At 36.6% G+C, this 22,136-nt stretch overlaps 1 long non-coding RNA gene across 1 annotated transcript; it reads left to right on the top strand.

Moving 5' to 3' along the window:
* On the top strand, positions 1 to 805 carry LOC149216078 (uncharacterized). The gene is made up of 2 exons (XR_016250532.1): positions 1 to 226; positions 426 to 805. It is a non-coding gene; the product is annotated as an uncharacterized LOC149216078 (long non-coding RNA).
* The last annotated feature ends 21,331 nt before the right edge of the window (positions 806 to 22,136 follow it).

Below are 22,136 nucleotides of genomic sequence, written 5' to 3' on the forward strand. Positions count from 1 at the left end.
AGATAGATATATGGCAATAAGTATCTAGGATTTGGTGATTTGATGGGGTTTATACATCCACAAAACAAGCGAATGGTCGAAGGGGATATAGAAAATAATATAAACATGTACAGTCACAGTAGAGATTTTAGAAGAAATATTTAGGATCAAAGATCAATCTACAGTGGTCTTTGGCAGCAGATGACCAATAACATTGAACGGTGATTTCTTGGAGCGATCCTCGTATGTAAGTGCTTCAACCTTTGTCGGTCCTTTGAAAGAATCTTTCAATTTTTTAATTCCAAAAATAATAGATCTATGGATTGTATATTTTTTCTCAACGAATAGGTAATAACTGAAGAATGATAAATCTGCATACTTGTCAAGTTTGTTCACTCTCAAACAATGAATAATATATCTGTATGCTTTTTTGTTTCAATGAATAGGTAATCACTGAAGTTTGCGGGATTAAGAGGCAAGTACTTTAAGTATCCAACATTCGGTAGGCATGGGGATGCGTTATGAAACATCGGTAGGAAGTATGGAGAGATTAGGGTTCTGCATCTATTTGAGGAATGTTTTTGGTATTTTCCACTTCCATGGTATGAGGAACTTTTGTCTTTTAGCAGCTGAAGATGGTTTCCATATGTAAACAATTGACAAAAAATATGCAATGGGTTCATGATCCATGGTTATCAATTCAAACTAGGGTTATCATTATTTACTTGTTTATTTCTTACTACAAGACTTATGTCAAGTAGCTTTACCTGGTAGAACTCTTGGGAGGTTTTGTTTTATTACAAATTCGGTGATTGCTACAAACTTTTGTAAGTTTTTATATGTGTTAGTCTGCATATTTTTATTTGAATGCTTTGTTTTGAAATTGATATTCGCTTGTAGCATTGATCCGAAATGACCAATGCCTAAATCCTAAAATTTATAGACATAATTTGTAAAACAATATACTTCTGAAGAATTCATAAAATTATAATCCCTATATAAACACCATATAAACAATTTCCCCCAAATGTAACTGGTTTTTGAGAATTGTGACACATAAATACGCTGATTGGGATCGTTTCTTCTCATTCAGTGTGCGAATATGAGTATCCTGGTCAACTAAGAGCATAGGATCTGTTTACATGTGAGAGCGTAGATTTTTCGTAACTTATAAGATCTGTTTGATTTACGGCACCATCTCCGTTATAATTGAGTGACTGTAATTGTATGTTCCACATTTTTTGTCTTTGTGATAACATTGTAGTTTATGACTAGGTCGAGGCCAGTTTACCTTGTAGATTTTGCATGCTATGAGCCGAATGGTGAGAGAAAATGCACTAGAGAAGTTTTTATGGGTTTCTTAAGTTTGACTAATACGTTCTTTGAATCAAGCTTGGATTTTCGGAGGGAAATCTTTGAGCATTCAGGGTTGGGAGAGGAGACATACTTACCTGAGGCAGTACTGACAGTGCCCCCAAATCCACGCATGGCAGAGGCTAGATAATACACAGATTAATGACACTTCATAAAATTATAATCCCTAAATAAACACCATATAAACAATTTTCCCCAAATGTAACTCGTTTTTGAGAATTCTGACACATGCTATTGTTAAAAAAATGCACATGCTAGCAGGTTAGAAGGTTGTGAGCCTGTCTAGGAGTATATGCATTACCACTTGACAAACTTGAAATACATGTTGGAGATGAACTGCTTGTATGCAGTAGTAGAAGACTTGATTATGAGGTGAAATCTGCAGATCCCATTATCATATTTCTGTTACAACAGTTTCTCCCATGCTATGTTAGTGCTTATGTCCTTGTGATAGGTTCCTAGGTGAATTATCAACTGGTGTTGTTGTGCTATATTCTCCTGTTCTCATTGGATTTAAATTGTAAAAATGGGCAGTAAAGGGATTGAGATTCATTATTAAAACTGCTCATTATTTTCCTTTTTATGCACATTAGTGACCATTATACTTTCAAGGATAACTAACAGAGAATATTATTGGCTTAATATTTTAGCATAGTAGTCTTTGGGAGGGTTTAGCATACTGGTCTTCCTTAAGGGATTAGTGATGTTCGTGGTGAATGCCCTCATGGTAATCTCATATTCTTTGCTTCATAGTCTTGTTTCATGAGTGTTTTATGATGATAATAATTGTAGGTGGTTAAATGCTATGTTGGTGATTATGGATTAGCTTGCCAATACTTTCCATCAGGGGGTCGATTTTGGTATTTTGGTGTTGATGGATAGAGATATCTCAGCACACAAATAATGTTAAGATCCTACTACGATGGTATATGGGATGGTTTGGTCTTGAAAACAAAACGTTGCTATGGTATATGGGATGGTTTGGTCTTGAAAACCTTTTTTTTTTACTGCTCTTAACTCTGGATTTGAAGTTTTACTGGCATTTCTGGTATCTTAACATAGAGGACATAATATATAAAGTGAAAATAAATTTTTGGCACTCTAAATATTTATTTGATTGCACATTCTCTCACAAGTTCATTTACTTCAATGCCTGAAATTTTGACCAGCTATTGGATCATGGGATTGTTCCTTGTTTGTTTTTTTCAAAAAATTGAAACGATCTATGGATTGATGATTTTCATTGGTTTGGATGTGTCCTATCTAAAACAAAATATATCTTACATTGTTTTTCTTGGTGCTGGCCTTTTAAATTATTCATAACTTGATGGGTTTGTTGTTATGAACTTCACCTTAAACAGAAACATTTTTTGCATAGGAGAAGAGAGATCTATGGCAATAAGTATCCAGGATTTGGTGATTTGATGGGGTTTATACATCCACAAAACAAGCGGATGGTTGAAGGGGATATAGAAAATAATATAAACATGTACAGTCATAGTAGAGATTTTAGAAGAAATATTTAGGATCAAAGATCAATCTACAGTGGTCTTTGGTAGCAGATGACCAATAACATTGAATGGCGATTTCTTGGAGTGATCCTCATATGTAAGTGCAACCTTTGTTAGTCCTTTGAAAGAATCTTTCAAATTTTTTAATTCCAAAAATAATATATCTATGGATTGTATATTTTTTCTCAACGAATTGGTAATAACTGAAGAATGATAAATCTGCATACTTGTCAAGTTTGTTCACTCTCAAACAATGAATAATATATCTGTATGTTTTTTTGTTTCAATGAATAGGTAATCACTGAAGTTTGCGGGATTAAGAGGCAAGTAGTTTAAGTATCCAACATTCAGTAGGCATGGGGATGCGTTATGAAACATCGGTAGGAAGTATGGAGAAATTAGGGTTCTGCATCTATTTGAGGAATGTTTTTGGTATTTTCCACTTATATGGTATGAGGAACTTTTGTCTTTTAGCAGCTGAAGATGGTTTCCATATGTAAACAATTGACAAAAAAATACATATTGTAGACAAATATGCAATGGGTTCATGATCCATGGTTATCAATTCAAACTAGTGTCAAAACCCAAAAATCTTATGGAGGGATCTATTGAAATTATCTCGTTGTTCAATTTTACAGGGCAAGCTTTAAGAGAAATTCAGTTGGATATTAATTTCACATATCCTTCGGCTGGCGATCCATGCTTACCTGTTAATTTTTTGTGGGACTGGTTAGGCTATAACAACGATGTATCCCCCAGAATAAAAAGCTTGTGAGTAGTAAATCAAACCCAAATTTTATGGGTTGTCCATTGGTCCAATTTCTAAAATTTTACAAGTTATATATTTAGTTATTTTATTTAGATCTTAGAAATATGTTCTGCATTTCATTTGATTGATTTCAATCTTAGGAATCTCTCGAGCAAAGGAATTACAAGTATACCTTCCAGTATTACCCATCTCACAGTCCTTGTTATAATGTAAGTGGAAATTCTAGCTTGGTGTTAGAATCGAATTTCAATATATAAATCAACAATGCACTCTAATCACTATGCTCTTTGAAAATTATATTTGTGCAGCAACTTGTCTGAAAACAATTTAACTAGACAAATACAAGATTTTTTGGCTAATTTGACGAACTTGAGAGAACTGTGAGTAGAATTTCTCTTTGATAGATGTTATATTTATCTGGTAACACTACCTTTGTACTCACATACGCACAGCTTATATTCAGAGATGCAATCTAGGAACTTGGAGAACAATCATCTAACTGGTACAGTGCTAGCTATTTTAAGAAACAACAAAAACTTATCGATTAGGTTAATTCTATTCTCCAACATGGATCCTTTTACTGAAAATTAGTATAGTTTTGTCATAGAGATCTCTAAATTTGAGATTCAATATTTTATTGTGTTTTATGTTTGATAAGATTTCCGGCAATCCACAAAGACACTTCTTTGTGAAGGCGATGCAAATCAATGCACTAAATCAAAACTTGGTATCAGTAAAAGTGTTATAATCAGTTTGTCAGTCGCTGGAGGATAATATTAATGCTTTTGTCAATTACTGTTGCAACAGTACTTAGTAGAAGATTGAAACAGGCGAGGGCTAGGGTTGTTCGTATGTATATATGATTTGTGTATTTTTTTATCATTCTCTATTGGCCTACATATTTTGTTAGTGATTTTAATATTTGTAACAACATTCTTCTATTGTTCTTGCAGAGAGAAATCCTTTGAACGAAGCAACAAAGGGCCATGACTTGTCATCACCTCAATGAAGAAAATTGAGTTATGATGAGGTCAAGGAAATAACTGGTGGATTTGGAAGGCAAATTGGTAGAGGAGGATTTGGGCCTATATTCTATGGTCGTCTGCAAAATGGTGCTTAATTCATCAGCATTTCACATTTTCCTATATAAACAAGAAAGGTTTTTTTAATTAAAGATAAAATATTTTTATCTCTAGAGAAACATTTCAGAATTTTTAAAAAGAGATATGTGCAAAGGGCACTGTGACTCACTAAAAAGAAAGGTATAATATAGGTTACTATGCTTTTGAAAGTGCACCGTAAAAACCTTGTGCCCTTTGTGGGATATTCTTGTGAAGGAGGAAATTTACTAGGATATGTCCAAGGGAAACTTGAGGGGAATTCTCCATGGTATGGGTCAAATCCTGGGCTATCTTGTCTTGTGTTTAATCTGGAAAAACAATTTCAATTTTTAGATTGTTCTGTTATGGTTTGCAGTGGTATCTATTATTAGATTGCATTAGTAACATTGTATGGATCAGGTTTACACTGATCTTACTGCTGCAAGTACCCATACCTTTTTATAGTTCTAAGGCATGGTCCAATGGTTGTCTCTGGTGGTTTGGTCTTATAAGTCTCTAGATCCATTTTTGTGTGGAAGGCTATGCACTGACTCTTTATTTCTATTAATAATAAGAAAATTATATAGGAATTGGAATGTTTAGTGTTAAAAGCTCTATTATCTGTTCACGCACTTCTAAATCCTTTTGCTTTTTTGTTGTCTTTGTGATTTAGTTCCAATGATAACATGATGCTGATGTGATTCAATTTGAAAACATGGAATCAGAGCTGAAGGACGTGTTTTTGGAAAGCAAAAGATGGATAGCTTTGAAATATCTAAATTTAGAGCAACGCAGATTTTGCGTTAATTCATAGTGGCATTTGTGGTCCTAGGAAACAAAATCAGTTTGAGGAGCAATTTATTTCATCACTTAGGTAATCTACTCTCTGAAAATTCATCTACAAGTCATCTCTGCAACCGATGAATTTCACTGGCAAACACATAGCGAGTTAAATTCTAGCCTCTAATCAACAATTGACTCATGAAGCTTTTAAAAATACTAATGCGCCCTTATTATTTAACCCAAAAATTAGTTCAATGTTTCCCAAGTTAGTAATTTTCTTTACCTCTCTAGTGACCATCTTCATCAAGCTCAAAAATTTTAGTTAATATTTAATTGCTTTCTCCAAAATCTATGAAACATACCCTTCAAAATTATTGAGAGTTTGATTTCAATGGTGGCATTCCTCCCATAGACTCGTTCTGGAAACCCATACAATTTTTCTTTTCAAACAGCTGCATCAACTTTTTGTTGATGACATCCGTGCCCAGAGGGAATTCTGCTTATGCTTCATACCGTTCCATCAAAATGTTCTGAAAATCCCCCCTTAGGTTGAAGAATATATGCATTCCATTCTTCAGTTAATGCACCAGAAAGACCTATGTTTCCTGCCTCTATCTAAGATGATTGTTGAAGGATTGTGCCTCTATCCATGGAAATATCTTTCAGCTCGAAGAAGCCATTGTTGTGCAACTCTGCCAGAGTGGCCTACACTGTCAGGCTCTACGACATCAAGGTTGGATGTTGGTTGCTCTCAATCCCACCAACTATCTTCTTGCCAGACAACACAGGTGTCGGAAGACCATGGTGGACTTTGGCACACAGTTTAGTTTTCTTTTGGGCACTTACACACCCCTCAGGTAGGCATTTCTTGCACATAACCGAGGGACCCCAAATCTAGTTCAGCTGAATTTTCTGAAATTTCGAGGACCCATGGATCTCTGCTTCGCTCATCCTACGGGTGTGCCATTTCCACAGATTACACCTGTGATTCTGCTCTTTGATTCTACTAGCCTAACCACACCCGCGATTCTGCTCTTTGATTCTCCTAGTGTTAGGCTAGAAAGCCACCGGGCACTATATCCATTATAATCTATTATTTGTAATTTTTTATTGAAATTTAAAAAACATTTTAGATGATCAAGAGCTAGCTCATGGGATATAGATGTAAGTGTCTGCTCTATGTATAAAGCATCATTTATAAAGTTGTAATATAATTTTAAATGTGGAAATATAACCATCAGATAATGTAAATCATTTAGCTTTATCTTCCACCTTTGCATGCATGCAATTTCTTTTATTAATTCTTATTTTCAATGACCATTTATTTTATGCCTTATAGCGTTTCCTTTGCAACATCTGGTGCAAATGCTAGTTCAATAACCAAAAGAGAGATAATGGTTTAGGTGTCTCTTTCGTGTATTTTTATAAACGATTTTGATTTTAGAGTTTAAGCCACATTTTTTTTTTCTAATTTACAAATGAAACCAATTGGATTGGATGAGAATGGCTTTTTTGGATTTCTTAGCAAACTATATGGTTATAGTGGTTCTAAGTGTGCAATTTGATTGACACAAAATTATATTGTTATAGTTGAAATTATAATTTTTATTTGATGTTTACACAAATACCAACATTAAATTAACCATTGTAATCGATAAATCTTTCCCCTTTTCAACCATGACAATGTCATCGTAATGGCACATGTTCAACTTTACATATTGTATATATCGTATTGCATTTCTTCCAGCATGGATTAACTTATAATTTTGAAGTTTACTTGATATTTACATATACAATTAATTTAATTAATATAAATTAAAACAAATAAATTAATAATTAATTATTTTTTTAATTAAAATTTTTATGATATTTAAGAATTTTAAAGTATTTTAAAAGTGTTAATTTAATTTTGTTAATATGATTTTAAAAATTGTTGAAGAAAAATATTATTGTGTAATTAAAATTAAAAATATAAAATGTTTATGTTGGCCTTCTTTAACCTTTTTATCAGATCTCTATGGCTTTCTTACCACGCCCAACCAATGTTTCCAAAGCCCCCAAGCATGAAGAATGAAAAATGAAAGGCAAAATCCAAAGGAAAAGGGAGCAACTGTAAAAAGAAAGAAACTCATGACAATAGTCATAAAATCACGAAAAAATAGCATGGCCATGCCCAATCCAACAGTAAAAGGAAAAATTCAAACATAAACCAATTGAGGAACACAAAACATAAAATATTCAACAACATAACAACTCAATTCCAATGAGTTTCAGTGTTCCCAATGGTTCATGAATAAAATCTCAGGAAATTTCCAACAATTCATGCCTATTGCACCATGCCATGATACACACTTTTTTTACTACTATTGAGTCTTGTTGTCTTGCCATATGCACTCAGTTGTTAGTGTTTTGATGAAATATAATTATTGCTGAAGAACGTAACTAGTATCGGTCTTCATAATTGTATTTGAGTCATGATGTAATGTATTTGTCAAAAGAAATAAAAATAATTTTTATTATTAAATAAATTGACCTATTAAAGCATGGGTTTCATACTTGGGTCAATTGTTTATAGATCAAAGCGTCCATTGTAGGATTCTAGGGTTTATGTCAAGTGTCCTTGTCCATTTCATAATGTAAAAGACCATGCTTGGGCTTCATTTGTCAAGAAAGAAATCTATTTTGATGTAAATTAGGTCTTCTAGGGCTTCTTCACCAAGTCGACCTCAAATTGAACAAGTCGGCCTAATTGAGGGGCATAATCTCCTATATAAAGAAACAACTCGACCTCATTTGGAGCACAACCTCAACAAGTTCAATATTCAAGGAAGAGAAGCATAAAAAGAAAGCGAAGTAGCTGGAGAAGGATGAAAGAAGTTGGGAAGACCTAATTTAAGTTTTGGGTTATCTATCTCTTAGACGTGCAAAGTTTCTGGGTGTTTTCTAGGGAAAAGATTTTGATTCTACTACAAGTCCAAAATTCTGAAGCTGGGGGCCAAAATTTTGGATTCAGGTTGCAATTAAAAAGCTATCACTTGGAAATTTTTACATGGATCATCTATTGGAAGGAAGGGATGATTTGGTGGAGGAGGAAGGTCTTTTGGCCTAGGGTCTTGGTCTATCTCAACTTGAATTTTCCAGTACAATAGTTTGATTGGGTTTTCCCCTATAGAGGGATTTTAGCCCTAGCTGAGTGCGTATATTTGGTGTCCCTAATCTTCATGTTTTTTATTTGATGATTGCTTGATGAAATTAATATAAAATAAGAACAAGAAGAAAACAATATGAATACAGCAATAATATAAGTAATTATCAACATAAGAAAATCTTTCTGCCTTTCTGATTTTCTAACAATAATTATACCAATTGTTATCTTGGCATGCTAAAACAAGGATGCTACTCTACAACTGTACACATATATCAGTTTATTGATTAGTCACTTGTCTCAACCAGGACAAAATGTTAATCATATACATTAACCAAGTTTTGAAATTTAGAATACATATACACATATTATCATGTTGCCATCATATTATTACAGGTTTAGAATTTATTCTTTAATCAAAATCAAGAACATAATTAAAATCAACCTCCTTACCAAGGCCAACAACATCAGTTGAATACCAGTCTCTTTACTGAGATTATCATCATAAATTTTCAAAACTCAGCCTTTAGCATTTTTACAATTAGACTTTTTTCCCAAGCCAACAACCATTGTATATGAAATATAAAGGGGGGTTAGTTAGAAAAACATATGTCATATTTGCATCTATCATCCCTTTAATTTTCATATTTACAAAATACATCATAGGACCTGCATGCAATCCCAAGTTAACACATAAATATTCCATTACAACCCTACACCCAGTATTCACTTGCATATGCAAACAATCAACATGAAAGCCATTATCATAATGTTGTAACCAACACCTACAAGTGATTATCAAACAACTTAACTCTTTAATATAGTCACAAACACTATGCCTTCATTTCTTCTACAATAGAGCCCATCTAATCCAAATGTTGAACCTAGAAACTTTGATACCACTTTGTAACATACCCCCTGCTAACCCCAACCCAAACAAAGTGTAACAAGAGATAGTTGTTAGGCTGACCCAACTCCCACAGTCATGTCATGGAAATGGGGTCTAATTTTTTCGCACTTTTAGAACTATCTTAGAACAAAAAAAGGATAACCGATGACATTGTTTCATTTCCCTCATCAAGGCCATTCCAACCATATAAAATGTGCTCCAATCTGACTCTCAAATTAAAAGATATGGCAATTCAAGGATTGTCTTATCAGTGAATTCCATGTCATGTTGACCTACCACGTGGCACCCTCATGCCTATTTGAGTCATACACTATGTCAAGTGATAGTTGTCAACCCACTCATGATTGGCCACATTATGCCACTTCCACAACTCGCAGAATGGGAACATACATTATACACAAGGGTTAATCTCCTTCCAACTATATGCATACTATGTGGGCCCCTTATTCATCACCTCATCCTAGAGATTAAATCCCAGGAATTCCTCTTGCAACCCCCCATCGAATCTTCTAGGGTGAACCTTTCGGATTGTGTCGATCCTTGTGGACTTCACTGTCACCATGTCCCAATAACTTTGTTGCAGTTGTGCGCTCAACTCCAACATTCCACATCACCCTCGGTATTTCCCTTCATTACACATTCAACACTGTTGATATGACCTAGACCAATTAAATTTCTAGGGTGACACCAGAAACCTACGAGACTTACCTACCCCACTGTGATGTGTCCATTGGCCCAATTTCCACGTCCTCCTAGAAATAAAAATCCTTAGAGTTTCCACAATGCCTTCGCTCGAAGCCTCTAGGGAAAAAATTCAAAGACACATGGATGGTGCTAGTGTTTCTTTGCGTTTACGACTAAGATATCTCCTTCCTGCACCCTTGGACATGGCTCTTGGCCATATGGAACATAAACTCAAGTCCATTTTTACCCTCTGAGTCCTTCACTTTTAACCCTGCGACACATGATTACCGTTTGGGCTCCTTCACCTTTGGAATCTGGTTACAATTCTCACACACATGGACAAGGGCCAAGCCCCTTAACAGCTTGAACTCAACTTCTTTTAATTTCCAAAGAGTTTATACCTATATTTACAGATCTTTCTGAGTTATCCCTCCTAAGCTTCAAATACATGTGTATGTATTAGGATTAATGACATTCCTCCTGATCTTATAGGGGCTTTGGCCCAACCAGTTTATACATGTGTACTTTAGACGTATATATGTGTGTGTGTGTGTTTGTTTGTGTGTGTGCATTGAAATATTATGCTTCCTAAGCTCATAAATAAACACCAACCATATATATAGGTCGATTAGGAAAATCCTTAAAACATAGAGAGAGCATTTTAGCAACCAGGAGTTTCCCATCCTTCATGCTCAGGTAATTAGATTAAATTCAAACTCTGAGTAAACACATGAATTGAACCATTCCTTAAATAATGCAACAAAACGATAAATATTACAAGGCCTACCGTATCTCTTAGTACATAAGCCATTTTGACCAATTTATAGGCTCAAGATGGATACTTGAATAAACCATTCCCAAGAATATATTCTAGGCATCTGCAATACATTTCCTTTCCAGATTCATTTCCCTAGTCATTAACTTGAATAAACTATCAACATCATGCCAACAGATAATAATCAATACATGAAAAAAAGCAATCATAGATATATCAGTCCTCCAGGAATAAACCGTTCCTTATCCATCACACATATCTTTAGCATTGTACAATAATTCACATTCCTCATTATGTCACAAGAATTAACTAACACAGTGAGCCAATATCACCACATACATTACATCTATCACATCAAACACACGCATAAAAATCATTGCATAGAGGCTTGAATATACTTATCTTATTGAAATGTTCTCAACCACTAATATTGAGACTTCAACTCTCCACCCAACCATAGAAACGCTGCAACTAAGTCTTTCTTGCAGCCATCACCCTCAAGCCAGATTCCAAAGATTGAGGTGGAGTGCTTTTAGAGGAGTTTTAAACCAATAGTATGAGATGAAACAAGATATCTTGAGGTCGCCTCACCCCCACCCATCAACTATCAAAATTAACTAAACATAATGAATCACTTTATTGGAATAAAACCATCTTCTACTCAGGAGATTAAATCAATATAATCAACTGAAACAAGGTGTCTCAAGGCTAACCTACCTTGACTGACCAGTTATTCAACAGTTTCAACTCAGGCAGGGAACACTTTCTTTTATGTAGAGGGGTTATATAATTCAAACATCTCTAGGGACTTAGACATAACGAGTATCAACTCAGATGTGGAGAGAGAGATATATGGTTAATAACATGGAGGTTCATTAGCTATGTTACTTTTGAAGGAATAAGAGTGCACTTTCTAGTAGCTCAGTGTAATCTTCCGCATGTGTTCTTAGTCTAATCCCATGGAACTGCCATCAGGTGTTTTTAGCCCACTAGCCCTGTGTGCCTCTACCTCTCAAAGGTTATCAACCAGCATAGTCTCCATTGGATTTATTAGACCTGTAAGGAATAACCACTACTCTGTGATTATCAATCAAGAAGTCTCGTGGGTTTCTCAGTTGTTTATCATCAGAGTTATGCTTTGTGATTACTAGTTAGAAAGCCTCATGGGTTTCTCAGTTGGCTATCATCAAATTTATGCTCTATGATTATTAGTCAACAAGCCTCATGGGTTTCTCATCTAGCTATCATCAAACCTTTTCCTCTTCCTGAATTCTCTCAATCCTCCTAATTTTTTATACTTGTTTAGCGATTCAAATTAACCATCTAGGAGCTTCATGACCTCCCTATATTTTCCCTATTGCCTTCTCTTCTTTTGCGTTATGAGTCGTGGGTGTATTCCCCCATCAAAGCCTCTCAACCTTCGCTTATTTCTTTGACAGTAGCCTCTCAACCTCCCCTGTGTTTTTTCTTTCTCTGTGCACATAGGGTCCTCCTGCTCTAATGCGTGAGAGAATGTTAATAGAGATAATAATATCTCCATTCTCGTTCTCGACCACGATAGTTTTGTCCTTTTTCAGAGTGGTCTATGTAGACCAACAACCTTGATTGTGAAACCCATACTGCTCATTTAATTTTTGTCCTTTCTTTGCTTGTAATTGTTGTCCTAAGAGAAAATGGGAATATCCTTGTTTTTCAGCAGAGTTAATACACAATCATCTCATTAAAAACCATTCATTCAACCCATTATTGATATTTAAAACAACCCATTCCTTAATTGATGTCCCTCATCAAGAAATGGAATCTGTATCCCTTTCTCATCCATCTTTTAATTTGTAATTACATAATTACAGGGAAATTTTTTTACAAGGGGAATTAACCCATAGGGGATGTCACATTGCACCATATATTTGAAATTTATAGTAGTTTTTTAGCCTATATTTAGCTGTAAGGAATGCAAGGATAACTTCCCAGGTTAGTTCGAACATGCCTGAGTCGCTGGATAGTTCATGTTGGATCCTTTCTAGATGTCCACAAGAGAGAATGTGCTTGCCCCAACCCTATGCCTTTTATAGGACACTAGGGGAATTAATGGGACTTGATCTAGAAACATCATTGGACTTTTTCTCAGACCATCCTATCTATCGAATGGTAAGTAAGACAACTCAATCTCAAAGGCAACATGGATGAAAACTTGTGGATCAAATTTCCTTTTCTATGATTTCATATCCAATGTCTAAGTTTGTTGACTTAGGTCCAAGTATGGGCATGGATCAATCTAAGCATTGGGGATGAACATTAATATTTACACACACAATCACTAACATAAATCCCGCTTACCTCAAGATTTTTAAAGCACCAAGAAATTTACATTTCAATTTATTATCAACCTCTCTCAACACTTAATATATATACATAAATAAGATGTACTTATGTTAATATTCTACACTACTTTATTTGATTATTTCACACACTCTTATATCTTAAGAATTTAATGAACAAACCCTAACACATCTATGAGAAATTTTATGGATATTCATGGGGATGCAAAGGTTATGATAATGAGTCATGTGCATGTGAATTTCGTGTTTAAACTAGTAGAGCTAATTATTCACAACATGATTTTCTTTATAGTTGATTACCAACATTTAAGTTATTAATCTCATTAATGGTATATAAAAACTTTATATTCATGGGGGATGCAAAGGTTATGATAAAGAGTCATGTGCATGTGAATTTTGTGTTTAAACTGGTAGAGCTAATTATTCACAACATGCTTTTTTTTATAGTTGATTACCAACATTTAAATTATGAATCTCATTAATGGTATATCAAAACTTTTTGGTCTTTTCTATGAGATGTTCTTTCACATTTCCCTTTATAGATTACTTCCAATTTTATCTTCTTTTACTTAACACAAGTTATACACATCAATATAGATGTGGATGCAAATTCTTGAAGGGTTTGAAATTTCCATATAGATTGGTGTGATCTAGGGGCTTGAGATCACATTATATTTCAAATAATCAAATTCCTCTGATAGGTGGTGGAAAAAACTGTGAACAACCACTCTTTCACTTACGAATTCCCTCTCCACAATCAAATGACCTATTCTATAGTGAGGTTTAAGTCATGATAAGGAAGAAGAGGTTAATTGTGTGTGTACAGGTCACATTAATGCATCTGAGTTTTTTTTTTTTTTTCTTACTAAACAACTTATAACACTTAAGTTGTCGTGATATAACTTATTGGTTAAAATTTTATGGGGATGGTTTAAGGGTGGAAGCACATGTGAGAATAAAAATGTTCCATGAAATATCTAAGTTCAACCAAACCAAACACAAGTTAAAACTACTCCATGGAACATCCAAATTCAACTAAACCGAACACAACCTGATAATCATATCCCACAAATAAGTAGATTATATTTCTTATTGTGGAATTTTTTTTGAAGAGCCATCCACATCTCATGTGCATGTTCTTCCCAGATAAATGAGGTATTAGGGCATCCTTCACACCATCTAGGATGATCAATCTCTTCATCACATCCAAATCTTCAAATATTTTCAGCTCCTTAAGGTCGATTGGCTTCTTGATCTCTTTCTCGGAAAAATCCCAGAGTTTGTTGACCTATAAGACCAACGTGATCCTTTCCTTCCAAGGACTATAGTTGGAAAACCCCTCCAACCTATCCTCATGCCAGAGACGTGCCTATAACTTCGAAATTGTAGCGAGCCCTTCACTTACAATGTGACCAGCTCCCTCTCACGTTGTACTTCGTTGCGAACAAATCTCATTTACTTACTTCCAAAGTAGCTCAGCCACCGTCTGATACCATGTTGAATTTCCACGACCTTGGGTGTAGGTTAGAGTCTTAAAATCACTGACGCTACCAAACCATGAATTTCAACCATAAACTACTTTGCATAGCGGAAATATAAAGTAGTAAATCACATATGCATAAATATACACAGTTAAAAAAAAAATACAGTATGTACAATCCCAATATTCGTTATATTAAACCAAATCTGAATATTACAACAGTCTATGGTATACAAGATACAATGAAAAACTTCGAGCACAACTTCGACGTCGTCTCTTGTCTTGCCGGTCCTTTGCACCCGTATTGCACACTAGTAGTGCCTTAGTCCATTAAGGCTACTACATCAAGACTCCAAGAGGGCTACCTCCTATCGCTGCTGCAAGTCACATCTGCTACAATGAATGTGGGCTCATCAAACTTCTCCCTGGGTAGGCCTAATTCCCGAGCTTCAATCTACCAATCTAGCAATCACTTTTTTCCATCAAAGTGCTACTCATTAGGCTGCAAACTTTACCCAATCATGCACCAACAATGTCTTTCTTGTCTCCATATCTAGGGCTACTTTGGGTAGCCAACACATTTCCCTCCAATTAGATCAATGGCACCCAATCATGTCACTGTCAATTATGCTCCTAGGAAGACATTTCACCACCACGGAATGTCATCCACATGGAACCAATAGGTTGTTGCAATCATGATCCAATTCGATCACAAACGTGACCCAATACACCTCCCAAAACACTACTATTGACCTCGCTTCACTATTGTCATCGCATCACTGGATAGGGATCACAGTTCAGCTCTTATCCTCCACATAAATCAACAAAGCAACCCACTTAGAATTGCGGTCCTCCAAGAGAGAAGCCCTCCACACCTACGCTTCTCCTTTTAGCCTTGTTCAACCCCAAACGCAACACCAAGGACAACCTAATTGTTGGCTATGGCATACAGCCTACTACAACAACTAATGTGGGCCTTCAGCCCCCCCAAAAACTCCACCAAACAACCCTACATCAGTGATGTTTTCTCCTCTAGCCTTGCAGCCTTAACTGCCTAGCAATCTGCACTTAAGTCAACCCTCAAACAAGCCTCAAAATAGCCCCTTGTAACCTACAACAGCTCAACCTCTCCACAGAAATTCCACGTTGTTCCTTAAGCTCCTCCACGGTGTCCCTTTGGTCCTCCCATGCTTCGGCCTAACCTCCTCTAATTTTAGAGCTAACCTTGAGATGTATTGCCACAAATGGATGCTTAGAACACATGTTCTCACCCCCTATTTATAGACATAATGAGGGGCTTCAACGAATTATGAAGAGAAACACCTATTGGAATTATTTACACCAAGCCTACATGACTTGACAACCAATAATTAACTTGTCAACTTCAAAAATTAATTTCTCTCTAACGACAACTCGGAATCAGATGATTCTCATTGCATTGGAATAGTCTCGCCAAGCACTATCATAATCATCCATTACATGTCGATTTATCATCACATTTTTGGCCCAAATCACAATAGGTGAAAAAACCCACACTTGGATTCCAAGCCCACAAGATGCCCTTGTGGTGCTTTTCCCTCCAAACCCTAAACCCTAGGGCTTGTAGTACCTCCCAAGCTACAAAAATCAACACTGTCCAAAAGAAAATGTCGACCTTTAATCTCATAGCTAGACCGACCACCGAATTTCTTCTAGCAGGGCCCACAAAAGAAACATATATGTATAATTGGCCTCTTTATAATTTATAATTTTGTTTTTTTCATATTACATATTATTTGATAAAATTAATTTATTCTTTTATCAATAAAAAGTAAATTTAATAAATTATACTTATAAGATAAAAAATTTAAAACATGGGAACATGTTATCCCATTATTTAAATAAAAAATGAAGTATTGAAGTTGGAGTCGAACTGGCCGAGGAGTGTGAGTAGTCGAGAGTATCTAGAGAGACCATTAAAACCACAATGTCGACCTCTTATCTCATAGTCAAGGCCAACCTCTCACTTGCTTTCAGTAGGAGCCATAAAATAAATATGTGTATATAGTTATTCTTAACCTCATAGTCAACCCGACCTCTGACTTTCTTCTACAAAGGCCCACAAAATAAACATACATGTCTATAATTTATTATTTGTTTTTTCACATAACATATTATTTAATAAATGTAATTTAAAATAATTTATCCTTTTATCAATAAAGAAATAAATTCAACAAATTATTTTTATAAGACATTTAAGATTTAATTTATAACATATCAACTCATGATAAAATTAATTATAGACTTCATTTATGTCATTTATAAGGAATAATAATAATAACATTTGTGAACCTAGATTCTAATTGTATGGAAGTGTCAATAGTTAGGAGTGTCTAGTGATACCATTCAAACGACAATGTCAACCTCTGATCTCATAGTGGGGGTCGACCTTCGACTTGATTTCAGTAGGGGCCACAAAAGAAATAAATCTGTATAGTTAAGTGTATTTAAAACAACCACCTCTGACCTCATAGTCAACCTGACCTACGACTTGCTTCTATAATTTATTAATTTATTAATTAATTTATTTTTATATATAACATATTATTTAATAAATGTAATTTAAAATACCTTATTCTTTTATCAACAAAGAAATAAATTCAAAAAAATATTTTTATAAGACATTTATTTAAAGCAATTTTATAGAAAGACTTTTTATTTTATTTTATTTATTTATTTTTTTCTTCGAAGAGAAAAATCGTAATCTTTCATTTATGTGAGAAAAATTACATGTAGTAGATGCCTGTAGGCATATGCGATATCAAACTGATTCAGTTGAGTGCTATATACATATTTTGCATAGTGCAAAAAACTCTTGACCTGCCAGCCAATTTGCAAAAATAAATACATAGTTTTGGTCTATAGATAGTTTGTATATAAACAAAAAAAAATCGACCATATTTCTATGGCCAATCCACCCTATGATATTCTCGATCTATGTACGGTCTATGGTGGTATTGGTAGATTTATGTGTCCACCTGTTCACTGATTATCCACAAGCCTCTCAGAAGTAACGAGCCCTCCTTCGATATCCTGTCAGCATCTTCATTGAATTCCCTGTGTATGTGTTGACAAGAGATCAGATTAAATCCTGTTTTGAGATTATGCACATCAAAAAGTATATTTTGAAGGGAAATGGCATGACATTGATTTGTAACATTGAACCAATTTATGATAATTTGTGAATCTACAAAGATCTGAACAGAGGTGCAATTATGCGCGAGGGTGAAGTGTAGTAGATGTCTAAGAGTTAGGATCTCAGCATAGTTGTTGGTTCCATCTCCTAGGCCTAGTTTGACTTTGTAGCAGTGTTGTTTGGTGAGGTATAAGCAGAATCCCCCTCCACGTCCATGAAACTATGCGGCCCCGTCGAAGAAATCCCATGGCTGTGTTTTATCTATGTTCCTCGGGCCTGTAATAATGTGGGATCGAGTAGGAAAATCCTCAAGGACTTCATTGTATGCAGACAGAGCCTGTACTGAGAGCAACTGCCAATTTATAGGCTAGTTTTTGAAAATGCATCGGTTCCTTCCAAGCCAAATAGTCTAGCAGATTATGAGAGGGAGGCACTATTCTTTATGTTTTGGGTGGGTAGTTGTCCAGCTATGCCAGGCTTGAATAAGTGATGGCCCCTACCAGGAATTTCTAATTTTAAGCTGCTAAGTGATATCTTTCCAAAACTGTGTGACTTGTGTACAAAGCAGGAACAAGTGTTCATTGGATTCGGATGCTTGTTGACATAGTACACATCTGCTCAGCCCATATATGGCTTGGTGCATGAGGGCCTCTCCCGTAGGGGTCTTGTTATTAAGAACACACCACATGAATAGCCTAGTTCGAGGGGCAGCTTTTAATTTCCATAATCTCTGACACCAGCTCTGTAGATGTAAGGGTTTCCAGGCTTCCATCAGATGAAGGTATCCAAGCTTGGGACTATATATCCCATGTACAACTGGAGTCCAGATGAGGGTGTCAGGTTCCTGATTTAGAATGATGTGTGCCTCCTGAAGAGCCCTTATATACATAGACCATGTGTGTTTCCACTGCTCAGGGATGTCGAGATCATGTGCTAATCTCCATTGTTGTCTGAGATAAATACGAGGGTCTTGATCGGCAATGTGGGCTAAGGTCATGACCTCTCTACGGTGTAAGAAGTGGATGAGATCCGGAGGTAGATAATACAAGTTGCCACCCCCAATCCATGGGTCGATACCGATTCTTACAAAGTGACCATTGTTGATGCGCCATGCTAGCTCAACCCTTAAAAAAGGCATTGTTTGTAAAATGGATTTCCAAACAATTGAGCTGAGTCCTCTAGTCTAGGTTTGTTGGCGCACCCAGTCCAAGATCTGTAGTGGCCAGATGTACTTGTGGAATGAAACAGTTGTCCAGAGATTGCTAGCAGTGAGGAGGGTCCAACTCATTTTAGCTACAAGAGCTTTTGCAAACTGTGGGAGCTCTTTTATCCCCCATCCCCCCCATTTCTTGGGCAGGGCAATGGATTTCCAAGACACCCAAGCAAAGATTTTACCTTCCTTGTGCCCCTTCCATAGGTATCGACTGCAGAGTTGTTGCAAATGGCTGAGAATTCCCCAAGGAATCCATGCAAGTGACTTCCAGTAGACCGGGGTGACCTCGAGAACTGATTTGATTAGGACTAGCCTCCAAGCTCTGGAGAGTAGTCTATGATTCCAGCTTTTTAGTCTTTTTTCCAACTTGACTACTAACCAAATCCAATCAGCAATACGATAGCAGTTTGGCTTGATCTGGAAGCCCGGATATTTAAGGCCCTCTGAGAGGTGGTGGGGAGTGAAAGGAAATAATAGGGTTGCAGGTCTGGATTCTGTTGGATTAATACCTGAAAAAGCGATGGTGGACTTGGAATGGTTAACTGATATACCAGTGGCTATTTCAAATAGGTTGAGGATCTCGCAAAAGGTGTCTAAGTCCCTAGTACTTCCATTTAAGAAAATCAGTATATCATCCACAAAAAGCAGATGGGTGAGATAGACAAGATCACTCAATTTGAGGCCTTGTAATCTTCCCTCCCTCTTTGCCGAGGCAATGAGTCTACTGAGGCCCTCCATCACTAAAATAAATAGTAGAGGCGACAAAGGAAATCCCTGTCTCAGGCCATGATCAACATGAAAGAAAGGTGTAGCTGATCCATTGACCAAGATGCTATAGGTGACAGAGTTGATGCAACAAATGATCCAATTTATGAAATCAATGGGAAAGCCAAGATGTATGAGAATAATTTTAATGAAGAGCCATGATACACAGTCAAAAGATTTTGCAAGGTCTATTTTGAGGATGGTACACTTTAGGGCTTTTTGATTGATGGAGTGAATGGCTTCCTAAGCTATACCAACGGCTTCATGGATCTGCCTTTTATGGAGAAAAGCAAACTGTTCAGGGGAGATGTGATGAGATAGGATGGGGCGAAGCTGATTGGCTATGATTTTGGCTATAAGTTTGTATAGAGTGTTACAGAGGAATATAGGCCAAAAATCATCGAAGGAGTTTGGGGAATCGGATTTTGGGATGAGGGCTATGAAGGTGGTGTTGATGGCTTCATACATTTGGCCTATTAGTCTGCATTCCTCTACGACACTGAGGAGGTCATTCCCAAGGATATTAAAAAAAGCCAAATAAAATTCAATGGGCCACCCATCCGACCCAAGGCTCTTGTCCTTTTGGAACCACTTTAGAGTTTGTTCCAATTCCCCAATAGTGACATGGGTAATGAGCTCATATGCAGCTTCATGTTCTAAAAATTGAGGGAAATGCCCTGCTACTCGAATGATCTCTACCAAGTTACTTCCTGGGGGAGCTTTGAAGAGTTGTTTACAATGTGTAGTGCCCAATTGTGAGAGCTGGTGGAAAGTGTAAGCAGTGCCACCTTCCGGAGTGGGCAATTGCCAGATAGTGTTGGCAGATTTCCTTCCCTTGGAAAAATTTTGGAAGTACTTGGAGTTATCATCTCCTGCTTTGAGCCAGATGGCCCGACTCTTTAGCCTCCAAGTTTCCTCCCGATCCTTAAATATGCTTGCACGTTTGTTCTCCAGTTCAATCAGATGGGCTTTATCATTAGGACAAACAAATCCTCTGTTATTTTCATCATTGAGACCAGAAAGGTCAGCTTCCACTGCACTAAAGGTCTGATTGTCCTTCAGATTTTTGTCTTTGGCCCATTTAGTGGTGAGCTTCTTTAGGAGGAGTAGTTTGTGGCAGAAAACAACTGCCTTAGATAGATGATGGGAGGGAGGATTGTGTGCCCAATGAGCCTTTACCATCTCAATGAAACTCAAATCTTGTAACCAGACTAAATTGAACTTGAATGGTGCCTGAGGTTTTGTGGGTAGTCCGGTGATTTCGAAGTACATGGGAGAGTGGTCAGAGATGCCACCAGAACCAACTGATTGCCTATAATGAGAAAGGGTCAGAAGAAGCTGATTCTTGATGACCATCCTCTCCAGCCTCCTAGCTAGAGCTGCCTCCCCTACTCTTATATTCCTCCAGGTAGGTAAGGGCTTTATCATAGGCACATCAATGAGTTGTGCCTGATCAAGAAGGGATTCCATGACTTCTGAGAGAGGATCGACCTGGGCAGCTGATCCCCACGACTCACTGTATCCAATGGAGAAGTTGGGGTCCCCTCCTAAAATGAGATTGCCTACTGAGGTCAGAGATAAGTTTAGGAGGTGTTTCCAAAAGACCTTTATTCCCTGACAAGGCACATATACATTATGAACCCTGAGCTCCATAGCCAATTCAGCAGAGTAGAGGTCCAATCCCATATATCCCCTGCCTCCCCAAGTTGCAAGGGCTTTGATAGTGCGAGCGTTATAACCAATAGCCAATCCCCCTGAATGACCCAAGGCATCAAGAGCAGTGAAATTCCATCCAGGGCAGTTGGGTTGTAGAGTGTTAGAAACAAGCAGGCCTTCCCCTAAGGTTTCTTGCAGTAGGATAATGTCAACTGGATCTATGGAGAAAAGTTTGAGAAGGGCTAGCCTTTTGGGGGAGCTAGCCATTCCCCTACAGTTGAAAGAGAGGCATTTCATGGGGAAACTATAGTAGGGGTTCGCTTTGCTCTAAGAACCTGATCGATAGATGACTGCTCCCAGAGAGGACCTCGGCCCCTGTACGAAGGATAACATGTGATAGGTATGATTAGTGACCTCATGATGGTCTAGTTGAGGAAATGGGGGGAGTGAGTCCCATGCCTGGGAGGGGTAAGGAAAA

This window comes from Pinus tabuliformis, chromosome 1_1, assembly GCF_031772625.1.
Source record: "Pinus tabuliformis cultivar Carrire ecotype Pingquan chromosome 1_1, CPIR1, whole genome shotgun sequence".
Taxonomy (NCBI): domain Eukaryota; kingdom Viridiplantae; phylum Streptophyta; class Pinopsida; order Pinales; family Pinaceae; genus Pinus; species Pinus tabuliformis.